Source organism: Electrophorus electricus, unplaced genomic scaffold (genome assembly GCF_041902795.1).
Source record: "Electrophorus electricus isolate QZ-2024a unplaced genomic scaffold, ASM4190279v1 Scaffold144, whole genome shotgun sequence".
NCBI classification, from domain to species: Eukaryota; Metazoa; Chordata; class Actinopteri; order Gymnotiformes; family Gymnotidae; genus Electrophorus; species Electrophorus electricus.
The window spans coordinates 142,501-153,771 of NW_027658425.1; the positions used below are offsets into that span (position 1 = coordinate 142,501).

Genomic DNA, 11,271 nt, shown 5'->3' on the forward strand with positions numbered 1-11,271 from the left:
CGCCCCACGTGGCAGACGAGTCAGTCTTTGAACCGCGGCCCTCCGCGCCCGCCCCGTCCGACCCCTCGAAAGGGGTGGAACTCACGTAGCGTGGGCCAAGCCCTAGGTACCTGCCGGGGGTCCCCCTGAGACTCCTTTCTGAGAGAGAGAAGCAGGGGAACCGGCTGCGCCACCCACCACCACCACGCCCCAGGACGCCGGTGGGCGGACGAACACAGGAAGGGCCATGGCCTGCCCCACGAGGAGCAGCGCTCGCAACCCCCCCCGGAAAGTCCGCTCGTCAGCGAGCAAGGGGACGGGGATGAATGACAAGGACAACAAAATAGGAAAACCCCTCGCGGTGGACGGAGGCAGCGGCCGTGCGAGCGAGAGGGAGGGCGCGGGACGGACCCGTACGACCCGCTCGACTCGCAGGCGCTTCTCCTGCCGGCAAGGTGAGGGGAAACCGGCCTTCGCCCGACGAGCGGGGACGCCGAGTTTTTTGAACGACGCGTCTCTCGCGCTGGAACCCAGAGAATACCGGGGCCTGCGGGGGGGGGGTGCTGAAGGACGACGCGGAGGAAGAGGCGGAGGACGAGGAAGGGGTGGGAGGGACTAGGCTCCTCCTTTATGCCTTCTGTCCAGCCTGACCTGCAAGCGACCACGTGTAACAGCAACCCCGAAGACCCTTTCGACCCTGGGCCCCGACGCGGGGGGACGGCGAAGTCGAGGGGGTCGGGAGAGGAGGCACGCCGGACAGCGTTACCCGTTAATGATCCTTTCGCAGGTTCACCTACGAAAACCTTGTTACGACTTTTACTTCCTCTAGATAGTCAAGTTTGATCGACTTCTCGGCGCTCCGCCAAGGCCCGCGAGGAGCCCCGGCGGGGCCGATCCGAGGACCTCACTAAACCATCCGATCGGTAGTAGCGACGGGCGGTGTGTACAAAGGGCAGGGACTTAATCAACGCGAGCTTATGACCCGCGCTTACTGGGAATTCCTCGTTCATGGGGAATAATTGCAATCCCCAGTCCCCATCACGAATGGGGTTCAGCGGATTACCCGCACCTCTCGGTGTAGGGTAGGCACACGCTGATCCAACCATTGTGGCGCGCGTGCAGCCCCGGACATCTAAGGGCATCACAGACCTGTTATTGCTCCATCTCGCGTGGCTGAACGCCACTTGTCCCTCTAAGAAGTTTGACGCCGACCGCGGAGGGCCGCGTAACTATTTAGCATGCCGGAGTCTCGTTCGTTATCGGAATTAACCAGACAAATCGCTCCACCAACTAAGAACGGCCATGCACCACCACCCACAGAATCGAGAAAGAGCTATCAATCTGTCAATCCTTTCCGTGTCCGGGCCGGGTGAGGTTTCCCGTGTTGAGTCAAATTAAGCCGCAGGCTCCACTCCTGGTGGTGCCCTTCCGTCAATTCCTTTAAGTTTCAGCTTTGCAACCATACTCCCCCCGGAACCCACAGACTCGTGGTTTCCCTCACGCTGCCCGGCGGGTCATGGGAATAACGCCGCCGGATCGCGGGTCGGCATAGTTTACGGTCGGAACTACGACGGTATCTGATCGTCTTCGAACCTCCGACTTTCGTTCTTGATTAATGAAAACATTCTTGGCAAATGCTTTCGCTTTCGTCCGTCTTGCGCCGGTCCAAGAATTTCACCTCTAGCGGCGCAATACGAATGCCCCCGGCCGTCCCTCTTAATCATGGCCCTGGTTCAGGAAACCCACAAAATAGAACCGGAGTCCTATTCCATTATTCCTAGCTCAGGTATTCAGGCGAGAAGCGGGCCCGCTTTGAACACTCTAATTTTTTCAAAGTAAACGCTCCGAGCCCCGTCCGGACACCCAGCCAAGGGCATCCGGGGGGCACCGGGAGACAGGGTCTGAGACAGGCGGTGGCACGCCTCGCGGCGGACCGCCAGCCCACTCCCGACATCCAACTACGAGCTTTTTAACTGCAGCAACTTTAATATACGCTATTGGAGCTGGAATTACCGCGGCTGCTGGCACCAGACTTGCCCTCCAATGGGTCCTCACCCATGGGTTTAGGATACGCTCATTCCGATTACAGGGCCTCGAAAGAGACCTGTATCGTTATTTTTCGTCACTACCTCCCCGTGTCGGGAATGGGTAATTTGCGCGCCTGCTGCCTTCCTTGGATGTGGTAGCCGTTTCTCAGGCTCCCTCTCCGGAATCGAACCCTGATTCCCCGTTACCCGTGGTCACCATGGTAGCCGACTATGGTACCATCGAAAGTTGATAGGGCAGACATTCGAATGAGACGTCGCCGCCGCGGAGGGCGCGCGATCGGCCCGAGGTTATCTAGAGTCACCAAAGCGGCCGGGGGGCCCGAGCCCCCCGGATGGGTTTTGGGTCTGATAAATGCACGCATCCCCCGAAGGGTCAGCGCTCGTTTGCATGTATTAGCTCTAGAATTACCACAGTTATCCGAGTAACGTGTGGAGCGATCAAAGGAACCATAACTGATTTAATGAGCCATTCGCAGTTTCACTGTACCGGCCGTGTGCACTTAGACCTGCATGGCTTAATCTTTGAGACAAGCATATGTTACTGGCAGGATCAACCAGGTAGTTTGCACCGTGGTCTGGGATGAACCACGAGTGACATCCGCCTCCCCTTCCGGGGGCTAGGAAGCAGCGGGTTGTAAGTGCGTGCGCCGTCAGGTCCAGACGCCATACAGGGCTACCCAGGACAGCTTCCGCGGCCAGTGTAAACGTGCTCGCGCACCGCCCTCTGGCCTTCGGACGCCGACCTCTCACCTTGATGCAAAGCTGTCCCATCCGGTCATGCCCGCACCGTACCCCGTCCACCTCCTCCGGAGGTGCGGACGGCCGACTCCAGGTGCTTTCGGCGTTCCCTCTCTTCACGCCGTTTTGATTTTCGTGGGCCGCTGGTGGGGGGACAAGGGAAAGACCTCGTCGAATTCCCTCCCCCCTAGCCTCGCTCAACCTACGTTTCGTGATGTAACCAAGAAGAGTGATTCGTGGGCCCAGGTAGGTTTGAAGAGGAGGCCAACAAAGCAGGGCACTCCCTTCCTCCCAAACCACAGACACCAGTATAGGACAACTGAGTAGACAGACTGGCCGTCTGAGTCTCCCCCAGAGAGTTCTGGGATGGGTTACAAATAACCCCCACCCCCCATCAGAGGCTTGACCCGCTAGAACCAGGGAGGATCTGTCAAAACCGCTCTCCACATCAGAAGTTCTGGATCAGCCGGGGCTGGTCGGCAGACGTCCACCTAAGGCCGTGGCCTAACCCCGTGTGGGGGGATAGCGCTCGCACCCGTACACGTGGACACCCGCTCGTCAAATGGCTGGCTCCTCACTTACCGTAGGGGGAATGGTTTGCCTACCCCTGGCGGGTCTGGTACTCCACTCTACCAAACAAGGAAGCAACACACCAATAGACCCCTGCAACACCGGGCAGCTTTGGGCAGTGTCACTACACTCCTCCTTGTTCTTCACGTTCCTTCCGTGGTGATTTTTTTTTTTTTTTCGTGGCCATTGCCGTGCATGGCTTCCCCATCGCTTTGCATGCTCTCCATTGCCTCGTGCTGCTTCACCATTGGTCTCACCTGGAGACCGAAGCCGCTCTCCCAGTAACCCGATGGTACCTGGCCAGAAAACCCCGTGCCCGATTTCATCTAGGACAAGGGCCAAACCACAGACCGTGCCCGTCCAGGGTCAACCCCTGGTCGGACAGGCCTGGTGGGTCGATACCATGGATGTGGCAGGCCGACGAGAATCCACTGGTACATTTACAAACACGCCCACCCTGGTGGCATGGCTGTACGACCCATCGTCGAAGCACGCTGCGGCGGACTGAGCCATTGGATCCAGTTGCCTGGGCGTACACTCAGCCCAACAGACGCACTCGGGTCGGGGAGAGCAAAGCAGACTGTGTGCCTGGATGTGCCCACTTCCATAGGGGAATCGGCATGATGGTTCACTTAACCCGAGGAGGGCTCCCCTCGCGGGATAAGCACCCCCCTCGGGGGATGGGGGGGGGGGGGCATCCAGAGCACACCACTTTCCGGTAGGGGACAGGCGTTTGATCATGTGTCCGAGGGAGAGCTCCCCTTGCCGGCCGAACACCCCTCGGACTCCCCTTGGGCTTCCAGAGAACGCCACTGGATGAATTTAGTGCTTGGACCCCATTGATTCTCTTTGCTCTCCCATATACCCGACGGGACCTATTTGCAAAACCCCGTGCCAACCAGACCTCCAGGAAGGGGGCTGGCGGCTAACCATGCCCAGCAGGGTGCACCCTGGTCGGACACTTTGGGAGGGTCGAGAGCCTGGAAGTGCCACCCGGGGGAGTAATTCTGATTTCCGTTTTAATGCACTCAGGGACAGCCCGAGGACCTCTGTAGTGCACCTGAGGCGGACTGAGCCGTCGGGTCCAGGGGTCTGGAGTTCGGAACCTCCAGGGTTCACCTGGCTGTTCTCTTAGCCCGGCAGGGTGCACCCTGGTCGGACACTTTGGGAGGGTCGAGAGCCTGGATGTGCCACCCCGACGAGTAATGAGTTTTCCCTTCGTATCTCTTCCGGACCAGGTCCGATTCGCACGAAACTCGCTGGGCATGGCCAGGAGCGCCCCCTGCTGCCCACGCCACCGTCCCCGCGCTTCTACTCCCGAGGGCCGAGGAGACAGCGAAGCGTGGGTCGGGTCGCCTGCTTCCAGGGTCTCCCTGGTACTCTCCAGTCTCCCGAGTCCATCGGGTCCGACCTCGTATTTTTAGCCCAGACGGGGAATGAGAAAGGGGCCCCCGACCGCCCGAGGGCGGGCGCTCGCTTCTCAGCCTAGGAACGTCCGATTCCCACGAAACTTTTACGCCAGACGTTCCTGGCAGCGAGCGCGTTCAAAGGTGACCCGCGCTGCTTCTCTCCTCCCAAGGGCCGAAGAGATATTCGTCTTCAAACCCGACCGGCCCTGTGTTTGCCGCCCCGGCGGTTTTAAAAAATCATAGCGTAAAAACGGTGGGTGCGCTTCGCCTGCCGCTTGGACAGCGTTAAACGGCAGCCCCGGCTCTTTCCAAAGGGCCCTCAACCGACTTTCTGCTCCCAAGGAGCCCAGAGATATGAAACCGAAAAATCAAAACCCCGTGCCAACCAGACCTCCAGGAAGGGGGCTGGCGGCTAACCATGCCCGGCAGGGTGCACCCTGGTCGGACGCTTTGGGAGGGTCGAGAGCCTGGATGTGCCACCCCGACGAGTAATGAGTTTTCCCTTCGTATCTCTTCCGGACCAGGTCCGATTCGCACGAAACTCGCTGGGCATGGCCAGGAGCGCCCCCTGCTGCCCACGCCACCGTCCCCGCGCTTCTACTCCCGAGGGCCGAGGAGACAGCGAAGCGTGGGTCGGGTCGCCTGCTTCCAGGGTCTCCCTGGTACTCTCCAGTCTCCCGAGTCCATCGGGTCCGACCTCGTATTTTTAGCCCAGACGGGGAATGAGAAAGGGGCCCCCGACCGCCCGAGGGCGGGCGCTCGCTTCTCAGCCTAGGAACGTCCGATTCCCACGAAACTTTTACGCCAGACGTTCCTGGCAGCGAGCGCGTTCAAAGGTGACCCGCGCTGCTTCTCTCCTCCCAAGGGCCGAAGAGATATTCGTCTTCAAACCCGACCGGCCCTGTGTTTGCCGCCCCGGCGGTTTTAAAAAATCATAGCGTAAAAACGGTGGGTGCGCTTCGCCTGCCGCTTGGACAGCGTTAAACGGCAGCCCCGGCTCTTTCCAAAGGGCCCTCAACCGACTTTCTGCTCCCAAGGAGCCCAGAGATATGAAACCGATAAATCAAAACCCCGTGCCAACCAGACCTCCAGGAAGGGGGCTGGCGGCTAACCATGCCCGGCAGGGTGCACCCTGGTCGGACGCTTTGGGAGGGTCGAGAGCCTGGATGTGCCACCCCGACGAGTAATGAGTTTTCCCTTCGTATCTCTTCCGGACCAGGTCCGATTCGCACGAAACTCGCTGGGCATGGCCAGGAGCGCCCCCTGCTGCCCAGGCCTGGCTCTGGGCCTGGGCACACTTCATTCACTTTGTACCTTTAAATCATACTACTACTACTACTACTACCACCAGAATTCCAGGGCCAAGAGGTCACACAGTCATACACAGCAAAGTAGCTCTGGGCCTGGGCACACTTCATTCACTTTGTGCCTTTAAATCATACTACTACTACCAGACTTCCAGGCCCAAGAGTTCAAACACATTCATGCCCAGCAAAGTAGCTCTGGGCCTGGGCACACTTCAATCACTTTGTGTCTTTAAATCATACTACTACTACCAGACTTCCAGGCCCCAGAGGTCAAACACAGTCATGCCCAGCAAAGTAGCTCTGGGCCTGGGCACACTTCAAGAAGTTTGACCCTTTATATAAGCCTAGAAATAGACTTTCAGGCCCAAGAGGTCAAACACAGTCATGCCCAGCAAAGTAGCTGTGGGCCTGGGCACACTTCATTCACTTTGTACCTTTAAATCATACTACTACTACTACTACTACTACTACTACTACTACTACTACTACTACTACCAGACTTCCAGGCCCAAGAGGTCAAACACAGTCATGCCCAGCAAAGTAGCTCTGGGCCTGGGCACACTTCAAGAAGTTTGACCCTTTATATAAGCCTAGAAATAGACTTCCAGGCCCAAGAGTTCAAACACATTCATGCCCAGCAAAGTAGCTCTGGGCCTGGGCACACTTCAATCACTTTGTGCCTTTAAATCATACTACTACTACCACCAGACTTCCAGGCCCAAGAGGTCAAACACAGTCATGCCCAGCAAAGTAGCTCTGGGCCTGGGCACACTTCAATCACTTTGTGCCTTTAAATCATACTACTACTACCAGACTTCCAGGCCCAAGAGTTCAAACACATTCATGCCCAGCAAAGTAGCTCTGGGCCTGGGCACACTTCATTCACTTTGTGCCTTTAAATCATACTACTACTACCACCAGACTTCCAGGGCCAAGAGGTCAACCACAGTCATGCACAGCAAAGTAGCTCTGGGCCTGGGCACACTTCAAGATGTTTGACCCTTTATATAAGCCTAGAAATAGACTTCCAGGCCCAAGAGTTCAAACACATTCATGCCCAGCAAAGTAGCTCTGGGCCTGGGCACACTTCAATCACTTTGTGCCTTTAAATCATACTACTACTACCACCAGACTTCCAGGCCCAAGAGGTCAAACACAGTCATGCCCAGCAAAGTAGCTCTGGGCCTGGGCACACTTCAATCACTTTGTGCCTTTAAATCATACTACTACTACCAGACTTCCAGGCCCAAGAGTTCAAACACATTCATGCCCAGCAAAGTAGCTCTGGGCCTGGGCACACTTCAAGATGTTTGACCCTTTATATAAGCCTAGAAATAGACTTCCAGGCCCAAGAGGTCAAACACAGTCATGCCCAGCAAAGTAGCTCTGGGCCTGGGCACACTTCATTCACTTTGTACCTTTAAATCATACTACTACTACTACTACTACTACTACTACTACTACTACTACTACTACCAGACTTCCAGGCCCAAGAGGTCAAACACAGTCATGCCCAGCAAAGTAGCTCTGGGCCTGGGCACACTTCATTCACTTTGTGCCTTTAAATCATACTACTACTACCACCAGAATTCCAGGGCCAAGAGGTCACACAGTCATACACAGCAAAGTAGCTCTGGGCCTGGGCACACTTCAAGAAGTTTGACCCTTTATATAAGCCTAGAAATAGACTTCCAGGCCCAAGAGGTCAAACACAGTCATGCCCAGCAAAGTAGCTCTGGGCCTGGGCACACTTCATTCACTTTGTACCTTTAAATCATACTACTACTACTACTACTACTACTACTACTACTACCAGACTTCCAGGCCCAAGAGGTCAAACACAGTCATGCCCAGCAAAGTAGATCTGGGCCTGGGCACACTTCAAGAAGTTTGACCCTTTATATAAGCCTAGAAATAGACTTTCAGGCCCAAGAGGTCAAACACAGTCATGCCCAGCAAAGTAGCTGTGGGCCTGGGCACACTTCATTCACTTTGTACCTTTAAATCATACTACTACTACTACTACTACTACTACTACTACTACTACTACTACTACTACTACCAGACTTCCAGGCCCAAGAGGTCAAACACAGTCATGCCCAGCAAAGTAGCTCTGGGCCTGGGCACACTTCAAGAAGTTTGACCCTTTATATAAGCCTAGAAATAGACTTCCAGGCCCAAGAGTTCAAACACATTCATGCCCAGCAAAGTAGCTCTGGGCCTGGGCACACTTCAATCACTTTGTGCCTTTAAATCATACTACTACTACCACCAGACTTCCAGGCCCAAGAGGTCAAACACAGTCATGCCCAGCAAAGTAGCTCTGGGCCTGGGCACACTTCAATCACTTTGTGCCTTTAAATCATACTACTACTACCAGACTTCCAGGCCCAAGAGTTCAAACACATTCATGCCCAGCAAAGTAGCTCTGGGCCTGGGCACACTTCATTCACTTTGTGCCTTTAAATCATACTACTACTACCACCAGACTTCCAGGGCCAAGAGGTCAACCACAGTCATGCACAGCAAAGTAGCTCTGGGCCTGGGCACACTTCAAGATGTTTGACCCTTTATATAAGCCTAGAAATAGACTTCCAGGCCCAAGAGTTCAAACACATTCATGCCCAGCAAAGTAGCTCTGGGCCTGGGCACACTTCAATCACTTTGTGCCTTTAAATCATACTACTACTACCACCAGACTTCCAGGCCCAAGAGGTCAAACACAGTCATGCCCAGCAAAGTAGCTCTGGGCCTGGGCACACTTCAAGAAGTTTGACCCTTTATATAAGCCTAGAAATAGACTTCCAGAGCCAAGAGGTCAAACACAGTCATGCACAGCAAAGTAGCTCTGGGCCTGGGCACACTTCATTCACTTTGTGCCTTTAAATCATACTACTACTACCACCAGACTTCCAGGCCCAAGAGGTCAAACACATTCATGCCCAGCAAAGTAGCTCTGGGCCTGGGCACACTTCAATCACTTTGTGCCTTTAAATCATACTACTACTACCAGACTTCCAGGCCCAAGAGGTCAAACACAGTCATGCCCAGCAAAGTAGCTCTGGGCCTGGGCACACTTCAATCACTTTGTGCCTTTAAATCATACTACTACTACCAGACTTCCAGGCCCAAGAGTTCAAACACATTCATGCCCAGCAAAGTAGCTCTGGGCCTGGGCACACTTCAAGATGTTTGACCCTGTATATAAGCCTAGAAATAGACTTCCAGAGCCAAGAGGTCAAACACAGTCATGCCCAGCAAAGTAGCTCTGGGCCTGGGCACACTTCATTCACTTTGTGCCTTTAAATCATACTACTACTACCAGACTTCCAGGCCCAAGAGTTCAAACACATTCATGCCCAGCAAAGTAGCTCTGGGCCTGGGCACACTTCAATCACTTTGTGCCTTTAAATCATACTACTACTACCAGACTTCCAGGCCCCAGAGGTCAAACACAGTCATGCCCAGCAAAGTAGCTCTGGGCCTGGGCACACTTCAAGAAGTTTGACCCTTTATATAAGCCTAGAAATAGACTTCCAGAGCCAAGAGGTCAAACACAGTCATGCCCAGCAAAGTAGCTCTGGGCCTGGGCACACTTCATTCACTTTGTACCTTTAAATCATACTACTACTACCAGACTTCCAGGCCCAAGACGTCAAACACAGTCATGCCCAGCAAAGTAGCTCTGGGCCTGGGCACACTTCATTCACTTTGTACCTTTAAATCATACTACTACTACTACTACTACTACTACTACTACTACTACTACCAGACTTCCAGGCCCAAGAGTTCAAACACATTCATGCCCAGCAAAGTAGCTCTGGGCCTGGGCACACTTCAATCACTTTGTGCCTTTAAATCATACTACTACTACCACCAGACTTCCAGGCCCAAGAGGTCAAACACAGTCATGCCCAGCAAAGTAGCTCTGGGCCTGGGCACACTTCAATCACTTTGTGCCTTTAAATCATACTACTACTACCACCAGACTTCCAGGCCCAAGAGGTCAAACACAGTCATGCCCAGCAAAGTAGCTCTGGGCCTGGGCACACTTCAATCACTTTGTGCCTTTAAATCATACTACTACTACCAGACTTCCAGGCCCAAGAGTTCAAACACATTCATGCCCAGCAAAGTAGCTCTGGGCCTGGGCACACTTCAAGATGTTTGACCCTTTATATAAGCCTAGAAATAGACTTCCAGGCCCAAGAGGTCAAACACAGTCATGCCCAGCAAAGTAGCTCTGGGCCTGGGCACACTTCATTCACTTTGTGCCTTTAAATCATACTACTACTACCACCAGACTTCCAGGCCCAAGAGGTCAAACACAGTCATGCCCAGCAAAGTAGCTCTGGGCCTGGGCACACTTCAATCACTTTGTGCCTTTAAATCATACTACTACTACCAGACTTCCAGGCCCAAGAGTTCAAACACATTCATGCCCAGCAAAGTAGCTCTGGGCCTGGGCACACTTCAAGATGTTTGACCCTTTATATAAGCCTAGAAATAGACTTCCAGGCCCAAGAGGTCAAACACAGTCATGCCCAGCAAAGTAGCTCTGGGCCTGGGCACACTTCATTCACTTTGTACCTTTAAATCATACTACTACTACTACTACTACTACTACTACTACTACTACTACTACTACCAGACTTCCAGGCCCAAGAGGTCAAACACAGTCATGCCCAGCAAAGTAGCTCTGGGCCTGGGCACACTTCATTCACTTTGTGCCTTTAAATCATACTACTACTACCACCAGAATTCCAGGGCCAAGAGGTCACACAGTCATACACAGCAAAGTAGCTCTGGGCCTGGGCACACTTCAAGAAGTTTGACCCTTTATATAAGCCTAGAAATAGACTTCCAGGCCCAAGAGGTCAAACACAGTCATGCCCAGCAAAGTAGCTCTGGGCCTGGGCACACTTCATTCACTTTGTACCTTTAAATCATACTACTACTACTACTACTACTACTACTACTACTACCAGACTTCCAGGCCCAAGAGGTCAAACACAGTCATGCCCAGCAAAGTAGATCTGGGCCTGGGCACACTTCAAGAAGTTTGACCCTTTATATAAGCCTAGAAATAGACTTTCAGGCCCAAGAGGTCAAACACAGTCATGCCCAGCAAAGTAGCTCTGGGCCTGGGCACACTTCAAGCACTTTGTGCCTTTAAATCATACTACTACTACTACTACTACTACTACTACTACTACTACT

General features: G+C 53.8%; 1 non-coding gene across 1 annotated transcript; it reads right to left on the reverse strand.

Annotated features, from left to right (window-relative positions):
* Positions 1-749: 749 nt before the first annotated feature.
* Positions 750-2,588, reverse strand: LOC145654676 (18S ribosomal RNA). Its single transcript, XR_014120882.1, has one exon. It is a non-coding gene; the product is annotated as an 18S ribosomal RNA (ribosomal RNA).
* Between the last annotated feature and the right edge of the window lie 8,683 nt (positions 2,589-11,271).